General features: G+C 45.1%; 1 non-coding gene and 1 pseudogene across 1 annotated transcript; one reads left to right on the top strand and one right to left on the bottom strand.

Moving 5' to 3' along the window:
* Positions 1 to 1,985: 1,985 nt before the first annotated feature.
* On the bottom strand, positions 1,986 to 2,104 carry LOC126237712 (U5 spliceosomal RNA). Its single transcript, XR_007545170.1, has one exon. It is a non-coding gene; the product is annotated as a U5 spliceosomal RNA (small nuclear RNA).
* A 13,324-nt stretch (positions 2,105 to 15,428) lies between these two features.
* On the top strand, positions 15,429 to 15,545 carry LOC126238227 (5S ribosomal RNA; annotated as a pseudogene).
* Positions 15,546 to 17,983: the final 2,438 nt, after the last annotated feature.

Genomic DNA, 17,983 nt, shown 5'->3' with positions numbered 1-17,983 from the left:
TCGCAGTATTTAAAAACTTTTCTCTGTAATGTGTTATTTATTCATATCCTCTCACAATTTTTTTCGTGCATTTACTAACTCCTTACTTTCGTTCTGACCTAATCTCGCTGAAAGTACACATCAAAAAATGTTCAAATGTGTGTGAAATCTTAAGGGACTTAACTGCTTAGGTCATCAGTCCCTAAGCGTACACACTACTTAACCTAAATTATCCTAAGGAGCCGGCCTCGGTGGCCGAGCGGTTCTAGGCGCTTCAGTCCGGAACCGTGCGACTGCTACGGTCGCAGGTTCGAATCCTGCCTCGGTCATGGATGTGTGTGTGTCGACCTTAGGTTAGTTAGGTTTAAGTAGTTCTAAGTTCTAGGGGACTGATGACCTCAGATGTTAAGTCCCATAGTGCTCAGAGCCATTTGAACCATATCCTAAGGACAAACACATACAGCCATGCCCGAGGAAAGTACACATCCCGTGTAGAACGGTGTAGGCGAAGAATCTGGGTGCCCATGATGGGACTGTACATTATCGTGCGCGATTATGGTAGGCATACAGGGCCTCCATTTGATCCCATGTAAACATCCCCTGTCTCCAGCACCTGGCATAATGATGCCAGCTAGCAAGCGGCATGTGTCACCTCATTTGGTTTGCGACCTATTCCTGCAATAACATCGTTGTTTATCACTGCAGTGCCTCGAGAGGAAGAACGCGTCTGTGGTAAACTGCTCGTCAACAACCTTTCGCTTGGGCGATTTTGATGAATCGTTTCACGGTGAAAAAGGGCACAGTTCGAGTTCGGGAAAACAGTTGCTTCCTGTTATAGTGTGTCAAATTATGGCGTGTCTGTTGGTACGGGGGCAGTATCGTTTCGTTTCTGTCAAAACTCGTACATGGAGAGTGTTCCCACGGCTGCCCACATAGCTTCCGTGTGGATGGCCTTCTCCAGATGACCTGCTGAGGCTTACCGTAGCTGACGTGACGTTGGTCACCTCTTCGTGCCTCCTGTAACGGAGTCGAGTGGACCTGTTAGCGCTCCTTGGCTTCCAAGTCGCTCCCTTATGTGGCTACAGGATTGGAATATTTCCGCACGCTGTTGGCTGGAGTTCGCCGTGTCCCCTTCTCGCTGGAAGCGCCCTGGAGTGCGTCCCTGGAATGCCTGGCCACACCCGAGGCCCCGCTGTTGGCACTGACGTGCCCAGCCGCCTTGGCTCCCTGGCGTTCTTGACATCGCGGTGCTCTTGCTGGCACATCACATCAGTCGAAGTATCGACTGTAAACACTGATTACATCTAATTAAGAACGACGCCATCAGTCTTCCGCATCGTGTTGTTCCTGCGTGTCACCTCCCCATTCTTGCTATCTACCAACAAATCTTTTTGGTCCACCATGTTGAGGCAAGTGAGGGAACTGCTTAGTTACCTGAGTTACGCGGTCGAGATGTCGCACTTCTGGTGATGAACTTAATGATGTCTAAAATGTCTAGTTAAAACACCTTCAGCCTATAAAAAGACTTTTATCTTAATATTGTAGTGCTGCCCATTGGAGTAGTGGCCGATATTAAACCTGAATATAATATATTATGTGACGGTGACGGCTAACTACCACCAACTACTGAATCAAAGCGATATTTAAATAACTTGTATTTATTGTAAATTACCTCACGATAGAAATTAGATCATACTGAACAAATCATGAATGAAAACAAATGAAACAAATTGTACACTGAAACTTCCTGGCAGATTAAAACTGTGTGCCACGACCGAGACTCGAACTCGGGACCTTTGCCTTTCGCGGGCAAGTGCTCTACCAACATTTTTTTTTTTTTTCTAAATCTCATTTTGTTCGCTTTTGTTCGTTGCATCTGCTCGGGGCGGACGTCGTAAGACACCCGTTTAAGTTCGTTGCTGATCGAGTAGCTCAGTTTTTTTTGTTACAGAGGGCTGCTAACCCTCTGACCGAACACGCTGAGCTACCGTGCCGGCTATTTATATGGCTCAGCAATAGCTGAGCACTACGAAAAATACGTCCTAGACTCATTTAATGTTCCCCTCCACGGAAATCTTTAGTAAAAGGCGAAAGATTTATTCGTTTTGAAGGGAAACCAGAGTGCCCAACTGAGCTACCGAAGCACGAGTCACGCCCGCTACTCACAGCTTTACTTCTGCCAGTACCTCGTCTCCTACCTTCCAAACTTCACAGAAGCTCTCCTGCGAACCTCAGTTGGTAGAGCACTTGCCCGCGAAAGGCAAAGGTCCCGAGTTCGAGTCTCGGTCGTGGCACACAGTTTTAAGCTGCCAGGAAGTTTCATATCAGCGCACACTCCGCTGCAGAGTCGAAATCTCATTCTGGAAATTGTACACTGTTCTTAGATATACTACACTGGTAAGATTGGCTCTCAGCTCTTAATGTTAAGTTGATGCAAAGTTAGATTTAATTATGCCCCTGGATAAGCAAATGGTAAATGCGATCTGACTGCGTTTCTATAATCTCTTTTGTGTCTGAAATAATACGCACTTCGGACACCATCACCAAGAAACAAACCAAACAACTTGCAAAAAGACAAATAACCAATAACGAATCGTAAGAAAAACTGCACGGATGCTCAGTGGATGGCAAGAACACGATCCAACAACTATTTCTGAACTTTACTGCCGCTGCTGCAAGTTGTACAATACCGTCTACCAGCGTGCTGGCTCCGTCGATACTGCTGGGGCGACGACTGCAGCTGAATTAAGATAAGTCTCTCAAATATCTTGAGCAGAATAAACTACTCAGAAACTGCTAATACCACAAGCCCTATATTTCCTCTAAATGGTATACAACGCTTTCAAGACTGGCTCAGCAACCTTTAAGGTGCAGCCCAGTGTGTCTTGTACTAACGTGCAATACCAGTATGGTAGCTCTGTGCACTGGTTGACTATGTCCAATGGTGACTGCCAGCCTACGAGGCGGAGTCAACTGCAGTTATACTAGTAGTCAATGCAATGCCTATCGTGGACGCTGATGTCCTACTGTAGCTGCAGACTCTAGATCAGACACAGCACAGTCTTCAGAATCTAAGTCCCTACTGTTATCTCAGAGCTGCCGAACTTTGCGACTGTCCGCTTTCATGTAGTGATGGGGAGCTCGTGAATGAGTCGTTCAAATGAACGCTTCACTCCAGTGAAGTGTGAACTAACCACTCAATTTCAGTGAACTGGTACTTCAAACTCTTCACAGATAGCACGCTCCACACTTTTTTTCTAGTTCACTCACTCTCTTCCCCTCTCCAACTACATCGGCGTTACGTCACTCATCCTCCCTTCACTTCAGTCCTACCTTTACTACCTGTCGACGAATCGCGCGGTGTTTGTGGGGAACGATAAGTTTACGAGGGGTGGGGGAGGTGAGGGGCGAGGAGAAGGCAGCGTCAGCTGCTACCTGCAGTGCTGACATCGTTATCCGTGACTATTTGTGCAGTTAAACTTGCGTCTACCGGTAGCCTACTGTTGGCAGCGCTAGAAGACAAATGAATATTAAAGACAGAAACGAAGAGGCTATCTGTGTGAGCACGCACAGCCAACATGAAAATAAAAGGTTTGTTAATAACACTGAAAGAGGGATTTTACCTGAAATCGTACCAATGACTACAGGTGACAGTTTACGTTTTGAATCTGGTTGGTTATTATTCTCAACAAAAATAAAATCTACAGGAAAACTTCTGAATAATTACTTAATGTAGGTATATAGACTTTGTGACAGTGTTAAACATACTCATTCTATTTTTGATTAAATTTTAAAAGGAACATAAAATTGGACTGCATTTGGTTGGTAGCCCTATTTTTCAGTCTATGAATACAACAAATAATGTTTCATTTGCCAGATAAAGACTTTTTTGGGCGCTTCGTGAGAAAATGTCGAGCAAGATTAAATGTAGTACCTTCTTTATATGTGACAGGCTTCTCTGTTTTATCTTTCCTTTGTCCCCTTCGACCATGCTCTATTTAAGTTAACTCAGACGCTGTAAGAGCGTAAAACGTTGCGTGCACGTTACTCCATAGTTCCGCCATCTGTTGGTAAAATTGTGAAGTATTACGAAGCTTTATTGTACGAGCGAGGCGAAGCAAGCGTAGCAGCGGCTGAGCGGCGAACTGGGCAACTTCGCCAGGCTTCCGTATTTCACGAATGAACTACTTCATTTGAACGCTTCACGGCAAAGAGTGAAGTGAATGAAGTAGTTCACGGGAATGAACGAGTTCTACCCATCTCTACTTTCACGGCACAGGACGCTGTCCCTGCATCGCTCTGCACGATGCTCTTGCAACAATCTTGCCGCCAAACTCTAAATCAGCCAACCCCGACGCTGCAAAGGCCTCCCACATCTCCCTCGCGGAGTGATACAATTTCTCCACCCATCCAAAAATTTCTCTGTTTAAACAGCGGGCGTTGACCCTCAGCGTTCCCCGCACTTTCTTATGAACTGCCCAACCGGAGGTCAGCCCATTTGCCGCTAAAACGGCGCGCGACCGGGCGGCGCCAGCGCGTACGTTGGACGCTCTCTGTCTGCTCGACATTTCCCCTCTCTCTCTCACCTGGAGCCCGGCGGCGTTCCTTTTGATGCTTGCAAGTCAGTGGCCGCATCCCCTGGGACCCCGGCCCCTGCACAATGCTCTTCCGGCGCTCACCGGCCTTCGCCTCCCCGCCTCCACTGGCAAATCCACTTTGCTTACACCTACAGCATGCAACTAAATATTATCATTACCAAAGTCCGTATTATTTCAGACATGTGTCTAATCATCACGTATCTCTCTTTCTAATCCACCTAATAAGACTAATTAACCATTATATGGGTTTATTTACTCCAAATATGCAGAATAATCTGCGAAATGAATGTCACAAATGAAAGCCACCTTTCTATATGAATATTTATATATGTGTTTGGAGAGAGAACAGAGAGAAAGAGAGAGAGAGAGAGAGAGAGAGAGAGAGACTGATTTTTGATTGATATTTTTACTTTAAGTCGTAACTGGTACCTGAATTTTGGTAGCTGCCTCCTTGAATGATCAGCTTCTGCACCAGGTGGTGACGTATTATAATTGGGAGGAGGTTATTATTCTTTAAGGTTGAAAATACGACTCTGTTAGTTACTTGGTCGTATTGCGGATAGCTTTGAGCCCAAGTTTTCGTAGCTTTTCATACCTAAGGGTGTTGTAAGTAAATAACATGAAACAGCAATCTGCTTTTCGTGAGAAAAGGAGATTGCTTAGCACAAAAACTTCCTTCAAACTACACGTCCTGCTGCATCATAATTGGTCAGTGGAGTTCAGCACCATACTATTACACAAGAACATAATCCAATTACTGCAATTAAGAAATTATGAGAGGTTGTTACGTATTGAATGAAAACTATAGAGAATTCACTTTCTTCCCTGTATTTTAGTGAACTTTGTACACTTACAGTTCTGTCGATTGATAGCCGGCGACGACAATGAAGTTCACCTCCTTTTCCAAAAGCAAGATATTTCTATTCTTCACTTCCAGAAAATTTGTACACATAATTGTTTGGCAACTATTACACCTACTTTACTCGGTTTTATCACTGAAACAGCAATTTTCATTACATGTAACAATACGTTCTGAGCGACGGCCTAGCAACACGTCCTCTTTCCACAAGATACAGATTAACAGTCCTCTTTTTTTTAATGAATCAATTGTCTTTTTTTTAGAGTCCATACTCAAAGATTCACAACTACAATCGTTGCGGGGATTGCACGCTAAAGAGTTTGTTGCTGTCCAGCTGCGCTTCACTTTACCTCAAGTACTTTTTGAATCAAATTTATATTTCCGGTATTTACATACATTACTGAGCTTCTCAGAATAAAATCAGGCACAAATTAGTTTAAAAAAAGGGGCAGTGAGGCTCACATAACACTACAAGCCGTCTAAATCTTCAGTTTTATTTTATTTCTGCTACCAGTTCCAGCGTTACACTACATCATCTTCACGCCCCCTGATCGATATGTAGGAAGAATCCCGCCCCCTGTAAATCAAAATAGGGACCAGCATATAGTCACTGATATTTGTAGACTTTTAAACAAAGTGATGGTTGAAGGGACTACTTTGTAAAAAAAGTACACGGGTACAAGTGACTGTACGCTGGCTATATTTTGATTGTACAAGAGGTAAGGTTCTTCCCACACGGTGGTCAGGGGGCCTGAAAATGGAGTGTTGTCACGCTGAAAATGGTAGCAAAAATAAAAGAAAACTGGAAATGTAGATGGATAAAGGCGTTTTGATTTGACATTTTACACTCAACAGCCGAGGTCCCGCAACCATACAAGCTAAAGATGGCTTACGTCTTATTGAAGTTCTTACGTCCACTTCTCACGCGTCACGTACGAGAAAGATGACAGTGACGCACAGACGCACCAACCCTCACCACTAGTGGCCAAATACACACCTGGAAATGGAAAAAAGAACACATTCACACCGGTGTTTCAGACCCACCATACTTGCTCCGGACACTGCGAGAGGGCTGTACAAGCAATGATCACACGCACGGCACAGCGGACACACCAGGAACCGCGGTGTTGGTCGTCGAATGGCGCTAGCTGCGCAGCATTTGTGCACCGCCGCCGTCAGTGTCAGCCAGTTTGCCGTGGCATACGGAGCTCCATCGCAGTCTTTAACACTGGTAGCATGCCGCGACAGCGTGGACGTGAACCGTATGTGCAGTTGACGGACTTTGAGCGAGGGCGTATAGTGGGCATGCGGGAGGCCGGGTGGACGTACCGCCGAATTGCTCAACACGTGGGGCGTGAGGTCTCCACAGTACATCGATGTTGTCGCCAGTGGTCGGCGGAAGGTGCACGTGCCCGTCGACCTGGGACCGGACCGCAGCGACGCACGGATGCACGCCAAGACCGTAGGATCCTACGCAGTGCCGTAGGGGACCGCACCGCCACTTCCCAGCAAATTAGGGACACTGTTGCTCCTGGGGTATCGGCGAGGACCATTCGCAACCGTCTCCATGAAGCTGGGCTACGGTCCCGCACACCGTTAGGCCGTCTTCCGCTCACGCCCCAACATCGTGCAGCCCGCCTCCAGTGGTGTCGCGACAGGCGTGAATGGAGGGACGAATGGAGACGTGTCGTCTTCAGCGATGAGAGTCGCTTCTGCCTTGGTGCCAATGATGGTCGTATGCGTGTTTGGCGCCGTGCAGGTGAGCGCCACAATCAGGACTGCATACGACCGAGGCACACAGGGCCAACACCCGGCATCATGGTGTGGGGAGCGATCTCCTACACTGGCTGTACACCACTGGTGATCGTCGAGGGGACACTGAATAGTGCACGGTACATCCAAACCGTCATCGAACCCATCGTTCTACCATTCCTAGACCGGCAAGGGAACTTGCTGTTCCAACAGGACAATGCACGTCCGCATGTATCCCGTGCCACCCAACGTGCTCTAGAAGGTGTAAGTCAACTACCCTGGCCAGCAAGATCTCCGGATCTGTCCCCCATTGAGCATGTTTGGGACTGGATGAAGCGTCGTCTCACGCGGTCTGCACGTCCAGCACGAACGCTGGTCCAACTGAGGCGCCAGGTGGAAATGGCATGGCAAGCCGTTCCACAGGACTACATCCAGCATCTCTACGATCGTCTCCATGGGAGAATAGCAGCCTGCATTGCTGCGAAAGGTGGATATACACTGTACTAGTGCCGACATTGTGCATGCTCTGTTGCCTGTGTCTATGTGCCTGTGGTTCTGTCAGTGTGATCATGTGATGTATCTGACCCCAGGAATGTGTCAATAAAGTTTCCCCTTCCTGGGACAATGAATTCACGGTGTTCTTATTTCAATTTCCAGGAGTGTATCTCGTTGGTTACTTCCAGTGATCTCACGTCTCCCACCTATAAAACTATTATCGACATTCTTTAATTATGCAATTCATCCACCATGTTACGCTAGACTCTCTGTTACGCAAGCTAACTTGTGGCATCTTACATTGGATGCTGTTGAACCACCGTCTCCATGTATTTGTCTGCAAGTATACGTTCATTTTACTGTAGAACCAGTGTGGAAGGCCTGCTCCCCGTATCCGCTGTCATCTCCACTCACCCTCTGTTAACCTTAACACAACATTTTTTAGCGTGCTTATTCATGTCCTGTTGAAGACCCCCCGGGTATCCGACGAGCGCCAACGCATCCGCTTCCAGTACACGCGGAGGCTAGCCACCATCGGATCGAACTGGCCGCGACGATAACCGACGAGGTCTGGTGAGATGGATCGTTTGCATGTATTTTAGGCGGTTTCCCCCATCTAGCTAGGCAGATACCGGGCTGGTACCAACGTCCCGCGTCAGATGCACTAAGCAAACATTTAGAAAACGTTCTCACCCTTGAACTTGAAATCTACGCTGGACGCAGACAGATGACATACACATTCCGGTAGGAATTTTGGCTTCAGGAAGTGCATCGACCCACCAAATGCCACTATCACTGACGAAACTAAGATATAATAATGCACAGTAAAAAGAAGAAGAGAAAGATATTGTTTTGTTGAAAGAAGTTGTTTTCCCTTCTTACATCATCGTTCAAATCCTTCCTCCATGCACGCGTTGAGGATCGATAAATTTCTGTTTCTCTAAGCTGGTGGCAAAAAGATGACTAGAGCAATAAGTTTTAATTTTTTTTCCTGCGAGAGTCATTCGAGTGGTAACCGCCAGGGTAGCCGAGAACGCTAACGCGCTGCTTCCTGGACTCGGGTAGGCGTGCCGGCCACGGATCGAATCTGCCCGGCGGACTAACGACGACGAGGGCTGGTGTGCCGGCCAGCTTGAATGTGGCTTTTAGGCGGTTTTTCACATCCTGCTAGGTGAATACTGGGCTGGTCCCCAAGTTCCGCCTCAGTTACACGACTCGCAGACATTTGTAACACGTTCGCACTTTTCCATAGATTACACTAGATGCAGACAGTTGGGGTACAAACAAACATTCCACATTCCATCCCGGGGGGGGGGGGGGACAGGAAGGGCACCTGGCCATCCCTTAAAATTAACAGGCCAATGATGCACCCACACAGCCAAGTCGGGATTAATGCTTGGAAAGAGAGAGAGTCGATCGAGTGATCTTTCGCCAGACAAGGTTTGGGTAGCACAGTGAGCGAACTTTGTCCATTTGAGCCCGCATCTCGTGATCGTGCGGTAGCGTTCTCGCTTCCCACGCCCGGGTTCCCGGGTTCGATTCCCGGCGGGGTCGGGGATTTTCTCTGCCTCGTGATGGCTGGGTGTTGGGTGCTGTCCTTAGGTTAGTAAGGTTTAAGTAGTTCTAAGTTCTAGGGGACTGATGACCATAGCTGTTAAGTCCCATAGTGCTCAGAGCCATTTGAACCATTTGTCCATTTGACTTCTGGAGTATGGCAGGTTCGGCAAAAACTTATGGACTGGGAAGTATGGGACAGATATCTGATTCACTTTGCTCATTTTGTTGCTTCCGGTCGGTCATTTAGATTATCGAGTCCACTTTTTTAAAAATTTTCAAAGCCAATAGCCAGGCATAACACCTATATTAACTGCGTTTGGAATTACCAGAAATCCATGTGTACAGTTGTATCTGATGATTAATGCTGAACTGATGTAGGCACCTCACATCACTTTGGGAGGGATTATATTTTTGTTGTTTGTACAAAATTCTTGAGGCTGAAAGGGTACAAGACCTAGACTCCAGTTTTTGGGCTGATTCCAGGTGATTTCAGTACCCTCTGTTGTGTATGACTTGGTACACAATGGTAAGGAGAGGTGGCTACAGAGCGATGCGACAGCTGTCGTTGTAGGAAATCTGGACAAGAGCAGAAATTATTAGCGAACTAGTTAGCATGACAAGTAAAAGATTTACTTGTATTTCTCCATATGTACAGAGCTTAATTACAAATAAGCCAGCCTCACATGGAAGTGGATCCAGGCGTAAGTGGGTTGAGTGGCTGCCATTGGCCAGCAAACATTGAGACGGCACAGGGCACTCATAGTACAGAACTTTTCACGAAAGTTTTATCTCCAGCTTTGTTCTCCGACGCCCACCTACCAAGCGAGAAATGGTTCAAATGGCTCTGAGCACTATGCGACTTAACTTCTGAGGTCATCAGTCGCCTAGAACTTAGAACTAATTAAACCTAACTAACTTAAGGACATCACACACATCCATGCCCGAGGCAGGATTCTAACCTGCGACCGTAGCGGTCGCCCGGCTCCAGACTGTAGCGCCTAGAACCGCACGGCCACTCCTGCCGGCCAAGCGAGAAATGATCACTGCAATAAAACAAGAGAGATTAGAGCTCGCACGGAAACACGTAAGTTCTAAGGTTTCTATATAATTTACCTATATGTGAAATACTGAATATTGAATATTGTTTTTTCAAAAACTTTCATACTTTAGATATCATATTCAACTGTTGAGCTAAACTGACTTGGTTGGCCCCAAGTTGCGCCTGTGAACAGCCTCGTGAAACAAAACTTTAATCTTAGTGAAATATGGAATTTGAAAAATGAAAATGAATCTAATTAAATCCCAAACCTCAGTGAAAACTATTTAACTGAAACTCAATACTGAAGTACATTATGAAAGTTACGTAACATGAAGTGCAGTGTCTGACTTGAGATATCCACAAAATAAAATACTGCTCGACACGGTGGAAAATAAGTGTTTGGGATAAACTACACTGTTCACTATAAATTGACCAGCTTACTTTGCACAACACCTGGAAATTCTGACTGCGTACTGCTTACTCACAAGAACGCAAAGTGAGATCTGCCCTGAAATAAAAGTAACTTACATAATGCTCAGCATACCGTGTTGTGTCTGGCGTACTCACGTTCTCGAAACCAAATTGAAATCAGCAAAGGCAGCAGTTACAGAAAAATAATTTACTATACATTTTTCTTTGCTTGTCAGAAACTACCTGTGTCTGCGTGTGGCGTAAGGTGCAATGCACACACGACAAAATATTCAAAACTCTACTAAGAATGGAGGAGGAGGGTTTTAATTTAATGGCCGTGCGGTACTAGGCGCTTCAGTCTGGAACCGCGTGACCGCTACGGTCGCAGGTTCGAATCCTGCCTCGGGCATGGATGTGTGTGATGTCCTTAGGTTAGTTAGGTTTAACTAGTTCTAAGTTCTAGGGGACTGATGACCACAGATGTTGAGTCCCATAGTGCTCAGAGCCATTTGAACCATTCTTTAATTTAAGGAAAATCGTTCTTGAAAAATTGAAGTCTGATTATTATCAATTACGAAATTCTCTCCTTACAAAAATTAAAGACATTTCAACCAATTGCGTAGTTACAATTACAGTTTCCTTCAGTTTATAGTCCTGACAAACAAACATTTCATTCTTGCACGTGCATGTGGTACCTTGAAATATTGCTCTAAAAACCTTCTGCATCAATACAGTTACTAAAATGGTTGTGTAGAGAAGTTTCTTCCTCATAGTAAAGTATTCCAGATAATTTCTCTAGGAGTCACAAATATGAGATGTTCTTCTTCTAAAATTAACTGCTCGGTACTATTCCTCTAATAAGAATGCCCCAGCACTGCACAACTGACTGGCAAACAAGCACACCAGAGATTACATTAAACACAGAGACAAGGATCTTATCCACTACTCGTACAGCGCGCTCATGCATCTTTGTCCCAGTACTGTAAAGGTGAATTATTTACAATGGCAGAAAACAAATGAAAACCACACAAAGTGTTTGCTTTTCCCGCGCGCTCTTAGGGAGTGGAGCGGCGGAGAAGTAGTGTGAAAGTGGTTCGATGAACCCTCTGCCAGGCACTTAACTGTGAATTACAGAGTTTTAAATATGTACGTTTGAAGTATGATTGAAATTACGTAACTGACAGTAGTGAAACACAGTAGTTAGAATGGGAATGGCATGCGAACGTGTATTTTATCTCGTCGCTTATGTGCTTTGCCATTTACTGAACTTTTCTGACTGTGAGAATTTAAACTGCCAATAACTTAAAACCAAACCAAAACTGCATGAATTTACGTAACACAAAAACTGAATCAGATGCAACACTATTGATTTGAAATTGGCCCTGGTAATAAAACAGAACCTAATCAATTTGAAAATAATGGTCCCTGTGCTTAATGACTGCTATCCCTGAAATAATAAAATTTCTTTCCTTTATCTGCGCAATGGTAACGCTCTCTGTTAGTATTTTAAATTGTATAGTTAGCATACAGCCATTATGCAAGACTGTTGCTTAGCATACATTTTAATTAAATCGAACTCGACTGAGACGATAACTACTTGAGAAAAATAGTTAACCAAAAACGACATGGATCTGAGAACTGGTGTTGACTTTTGGTAAGTAACAGAGTAACAGCATGGCACTAGCTTTAAAACTTGTATTTTGACTCTTTGAAATTAATAATGCTCACAATTAACACAGAATAAACTTGTTATACATTAACAATTAGCTTTACAAAATCATTGGATGTGAGTGCTATACATTGTCACTTATGAAGACGCATTGCATTGGTAACAAAACAACTTTCTTTACCTTAATTAATTTCAGTATGGTATCTTGCAAATAAAAATCATTATTACCCGTAGCGAGTAAGTATATATCCAGCACACACCAGATACAACACGAATGTTTTTTATTTCAGTCATTGATCACAATATGAATTCTTTAGACGATGACCGGTTTCTGTCCGTAATGACCATCCTCAGATCTATAATATACAAATGTCTTTCAACATAATACAGCAATACGTATCACAATATACTATCATACAACGAGATGTACAGGAAATACGGTAAAGTGTACCTTTTTTTACACCATGTCCTAAAGTGATAAGGCCATAATGGCATCGTCAAAACATATAAATATAATCAGCATGGCATCGTCATATAGATCTAAAGTCAGGTGTAGAATAGGCCGCATCGTCCACACAGTTATTATTGCAACTGGCTACTGAAGTACAGTAGCTACCAGAAATCTGTTTGCCTACATCATCCCTAGATGCCGCTACTGTCAGCTTAGATGTATTCATCATTCACGCAAAAAACATAATCTGATAAAAACACATTATGTAAAATACATGTAGCAGACTTTTAAAATTGATAACTATCATAGAGACTAAATTGTGATACATTAAAAGACGAATACAGTTACCCATATAAAATTATAAAAAGGAAATATATGAATAGAATAGGACCGATCCTTTTTATGGTGAATTTACCGTCAACAATTAATATACGTATTACATTGCCTGTAGAAATCTATAAATTGCCTATGAAAGATAATATGTCTATATGACAGCTGAAAAAGGACTTATCAATGATCAGCGCCCTCTGTTGGGTCGGCCGCCAGGATGTTCTTTAGGCGTGCACCGATCTTAAGAACTTAACCACTAGAGGGCTTTACATACAACGTGATATATCTCCCACAGGAAACTTTTAAACAACATATTAACGGTCAATAAATGAAATTATACAGTCTGGTTATACATTCAATGAGTAGGTAGGAAATATTCAGTTACAGGATTAGTGCGATTAATGTATGGAAGTAAGGCAAATGCCTACTGTTCTCGACATAAATCATCAAGTAAGGCTAGGTATAAATACGCGAGGCATTATTTCGTTACCGTAGTACGTTATTAAACAAAGCAAAGCAGGCATTGTGGGCAAAATCGCTTTGTTAATTGAGCACCCTAGTGGGCTCATGCTTTCTTGCTTTGTAAATCTCCAACAAGTCAAGAGCGCGAACCTTCTCTGCCCTGTGCAGGAAGATGTGATCAAAGAGCGAAATAAAAAAAAAAAAAAAAAAAAAAAACATTTGTCAGTATTGGATCACTGTTTGTATACGCGACCATGTCGCAGTTGGTGAAGATACAACACGTCTGTACACTTGAGAGTCCACAAATCTCCGTATCTGAAGTGACTCTAACACATTACCCATAACACGTTGAATCAGCGATCGCTGTTGAGCAGCGACGCTACTACACAATCGATACTACATTTGACCATCTCTGCTTCAATACAAAATTTTCTTACAAAATTTTAACCATTGTATACACTTGTACATTCAAGTAGTTATGTAGGTGTAAATGATTTCACCGGTGTAAAAATGTAAAGCTGCGCTCAACTCAACAGTCGGTTTGAACATTGCAGTGTTTTGCTAACAGCGATCGCTGTTGAGCAGCGACGCTTCTACACAATCGATACTACATTTGACCATCTCTCGTTCAATATAAAATTTTCTTACAAAATTTTACCCTTTGTATACAGGGTGTTACAAAAAGGTACGGTCAAACTTTCAGGAAACATTCCTCACACACAAATAAAGAAAAGATGTTATGTGGACATGTGTCCGGAAACGCTTAATTTCCATGTTAGAACTCATTTTAGTTTAGTCAGTATATACTGTACTTCCTCGACTCTGATGATCAAATTGTAAATTTTCACAATCAACATGTGTGGGCTGACGAGAATCCGCACTCAAATGTGCAATCACGTCATCAGCACAGATTTTCTGTGAACGTTTGGGCAGGCATTGTTGGTGATGTCTTGATTGTGCCCCATGTTCTTCCACCTACGCTCAATGAAGCACGTTATCAAGATTTCATACGAGATACTCTACCTGTGCTGGTAGAACATGTGCCTTTACAAAATGGCTCTGAGCACTATGGGACTCAACTGCTGAGGTCATAAGTCCCCTAGAACTTAGAACTACTTAAACCTAACTAACCTAAGGACATCACACACATCCATGCCCGAGGCAGGATTCGAACCTGCGACCGTAGCGGTCGCGCGGTTCCAGACTGTAGCGCCTAGAACCGCTCGGCCACTCGGGCCGGCTGTGTGCCTTTACAAGTACGACACAACATGTGGTTCATGCACGATGGAGCTCCTGCACATTTCAGTCGAAGTGTTCGTACGCTTCTCAACAACTGATTCGGTGACCGATGGATTGGTAGAGGCGGACCAATTCCATGGCCTCCACGCTCCCCTGACCTCAACCCTCTTGACTTTCATTTATGGGGGCATTTGAAAGCTCTTGTCTACGCAACCCCGGTACCAAATGTAGAGACTCTTGGTGCTCGTATTGTGGACGGCTGTGATACAAAACGCCATTCTCCAGGGCTGCATCAGCGCATCAGGGATTCCATGCGACGGAGGGTGGTGCATGTATCCTCGCTAACGGAGGACATTTTTAACATTTCCTGTAACAAAGTGTTTGAAGCCACGCTGGTACGTTCTGTTGCTGTGTGTTTCCATTCCATGATTAATGTGATTTGAAGAGAAGAAATAAAATGAGCTCTAACATGGAAAGTAAGCGTTTCCGGACACATGTCCACATAACATATTTTCTTTCTTTGTGTGTGAGGAATGTTTCCTGAAAGTTTGGCCGTACCTTTTTGTAACACCCTGTATACATTCAGTGGCAACGGCCTTGCCGCAGTGGCTACACCGGTTCCCGTGAGATCACCGAAGTTAAGCTCTGTCGGGCGTGGCTGGCACATGGATGGGTGACCATCCAACCGCCATGTGCTGTTGCCATTTGTCGGGGTGCACTCAGCCTCGTGATGCCAATTCAGGAGCCACTCGACCGAATAGTAGCGGCTCCGGTCAAAGAAAACCATCATAACGACCGGGAGAGCGGTGTGCTGACCACACGCCCCTCCTATCCGCATCCTCATCTGAAGATGACACGGCGGTCGGATGGTCGAGATGGGCCACTTGTGGCCTGAAGACGGAGTGTTTATATACATTCAAGTAGTCATGTAGGTGTAAATGATTTCACCGGTGTAAAAATGTAAAACTGCGCTCAACTCGACGCGCTCAACTCGACGTTCGGTTTGAACATTGCAGTGTTATGCCAACAGCGATCGCTGTTGAGCAGCGACGCTACTACACAATCGATACTACATTTGACCATCTCTGGTTCAATATAAAATTTTCTTACAAAATGTTACCCTTTGTATATACATTCAAGTATTCATGTAGGTGTAAATGATTTCACCTGTGTAAAAATGTAAAGCTGCGCTCAACTCGACGGTCGATTTGAACATTGCAGTGTTTTCTAACAGCGATCGCTTTTGAGCAGCGACGTTACTACACAATCGATACTACTTTTGACCATCTCTGGTTCAAAATAAAATTTTCTTACATAATTTTACCCTGTGTATAGACATTCAGTGGCAACGGCCTTGCCGCAGTGGATACACCGGTTCCCGTGAGATCACCGAAGTTAAGCGCTGTCGTGCTGTTGCCATTTTTCGGGGTGCGCTCAGCCTCGTGATGCCAATTGAGGAGCTACTCGACCGAATAGTAGCGGCTGCGGTAAAAGAAAACCATCATAACTGTGGTGTCACCGCCAGACACCACACTTGCTAGGTGGTAGCCTTCAAATCGGCCGCGGTCCGTTAGTATACGTCGGGCCCGCGTGTCGCCACTATCAGTGATTGCAGACCGAGCGCCGCCACACGGCAGGTCTAGTCTAGAGAGACTTCCTAGCACTCGCCCCAGTTGTACAGCCGACTTTGCTAGCGATGGTGCACTGACTACATACGCTCTCATTTGCAGAGACGACAGTTTAGCATAGCCTTCAGTTACGTCATTTGCTACGACCAAGCAAGGCGCCATATTCAGTTACTATGTCTTCTGAACAGATAATACTGCGACTCATGTACTGTCAAGAGCGACGTTCATCATTAATGGATTAAAGTTAAGTGTCAAACTAATTACGTCCGCTTTCTGAATTCTCATTCCTTGTCATGTTCCAGACCTCACGTCAGTATAGTCCTTCCCTCCTCACGCCAGCCTGCGTGAACTAAAACGCGTGCCTTTCGGCCTCCTCTAGTAACACGGTGTTGGCTCTTCTGCCAACACAACAATGACCGGGAGAGCGGTGTGCTGACCACACGCCCCTCCTATCAGCATCCGTATCTGAGGATGACACGGCGGTCGGATGGTCCCGATAGGCCACTTGTGGCCTGAAGACTGGGTGCTTATATACATTCAAGTAGTCATGTAGGTGTAAATGATTTCACCGGTGTAAAAATGTAAAGCTACGCTCAACTCGACGGTCGGTTTGGACACTGCAGTGTTTTACCTACAAGCGTGGTCGTACTGCAGGTGGTACGCCTTTAAACCGACCTCCCCGAGAAGGCCCTACAGTACGATGCGGATTCGGAACTCTTATCGAAGGCGGCCGCACTCACCGCCCGACGCCGGCAGCACCGTTCGCGTGTTGGAACGCACGGCATGTGAGAGCTCCAAGGCCGGGCGGTGGAAATTTGGCGCCGAGCTGTGCTGAAGGCTGCGATCGGCGTGTCTGCCGCCGCTGCGCCTGGCGGACGGCTCGTAACCTCCCACGTCCCAAACCCGTCCCCACATCTGCTGCGCAACCGAGCTCTTCTTTTTGGTACACCCGCAGGTGGTTCCGCCGGTATCAACCGGAACGGAACAAAAAACAGAAAAAAGGCAGATTTCGCGATTCTCGAGGGGCGGGAACAGTCACTCTCTCACGTTTCAATTACTTCCTCTCGTTTCCTCTGACCTTCCCTTATAGACTTACTACTCCTATTACTCTCCGTCCTTCATATGTCATACTTTGAAGTCTTTGGTGCGAGCAGTACTATGTTTTGTCCGCAGCTCGTGGTCGTGCGGTAGCGTTCTCGCTTCCCACGCCCGGGTTCTCGGGTTCGATTCCTGGCGGGGTCAGAGATTTTCTCTGCCTCGTGATGACTGGGTGTTGAGTGCTGTCCTTAGGTTAGTTAGGTTTAAGTAGTTCTAACAAGGGAACCTCCCCATCGCACCCCCCTCAGATTTAGTTATAAGTTGGCACAGTGGGTAGGCCTTTAAAAACTGAACACAGGTCAATTGAAAAACAGGAAGAAGTTGTGTGGAACTGTGAAAAAATAAGCAAAATATACATACTGAGTAGTTCAAGGGAAGATAGGCAACATCAAGGACAATAGGAACGCAGGAGCGCC

The sequence above is a fragment of the Schistocerca nitens genome, chromosome 2 (genome assembly GCF_023898315.1).
Source record: "Schistocerca nitens isolate TAMUIC-IGC-003100 chromosome 2, iqSchNite1.1, whole genome shotgun sequence".
NCBI classification, from domain to species: Eukaryota; Metazoa; Arthropoda; class Insecta; order Orthoptera; family Acrididae; genus Schistocerca; species Schistocerca nitens.
Note: the sequence above shows the minus strand (reverse complement) of the source record. Positions and strands in the feature narration are given on the sequence as shown.